Source organism: Teleopsis dalmanni, chromosome 2 (assembly GCF_002237135.1).
Source record: "Teleopsis dalmanni isolate 2A chromosome 2, ASM223713v2, whole genome shotgun sequence".
Lineage (NCBI taxonomy): Eukaryota > Metazoa > Arthropoda > Insecta > Diptera > Diopsidae > Teleopsis > Teleopsis dalmanni.
The window spans coordinates 209,042,542-209,043,466 of NC_051847.1; positions in this window are offsets into that span (position 1 = coordinate 209,042,542).

A 925-nucleotide genomic window follows, 5' to 3' on the forward strand; every position below is an offset into this window, starting at 1 on the left:
GAATGAACGATGTTCTGGACATTGAAATTGGTTAGTCTGTAGTCCTGGAAAGAGACTTAGAACGAGATTGATAGATTTCACCTCTTTCTCATTATGGCAACTATCCAGACTAATGAATAACGCACCAAACAACGTAAACAGCCAGATAAAAAGAAAGAAGTATGGTTGGAATGGACAGACACTGCGTAAGCCTTATAAAGATATCGCGCATGCTGCACTTACTTACAGACCAGCACTGATCTGGAGGACAGTTCAGCAGGAGACGATCAAATCGTTTAACGAGTTGAGAGCAATAGCACAAAATAGAAACCAGTGGAAAACATTTGTAGACTCCTTAAGCTCCTGATGGAGTATGGAAATAGTAATAACAATAAATACAGCCTGAAGTACCGCCGCATTGTTCTAGTGCACAGTTGACACTACAATAAGCGATCGACTACTTATTATCATTTATTTATAATTTATATTATTTAATTATTATTAAATAATAATTTATTATTATTTATTTATTCATTAATTATTATTATTAAAGCAGACACTACATATAAATTAAAGCCCAATTATTTCTTAAATATGAAGAAAAGCGATTTTAAAAAGTTATCTTCATCTATTGAAATTGAAAACTACTGTATCGAATTGATTATATAAAATTTATTGCATTAATTTATCTTATAGTACAACATTAAAAATTTCATCCATTTCTAAAACGTTTTTGGTTACATATTTATATGATAGATTTATATCTTAAATAACTAAAATATAAAGTCCTACCAACTATCCAAGGAGCTGTATCTTTTTTCGAAGTATAAACTCAAGATGCTCGTTTTTCAAAATAAGGGTTTTAGTTTTTTCTGCGATTCTAAGTGATTATTTGCAACAGCTCTTGCATTCTTGTTCGTGTAGAATATTTGTAGTAACTGCGTTA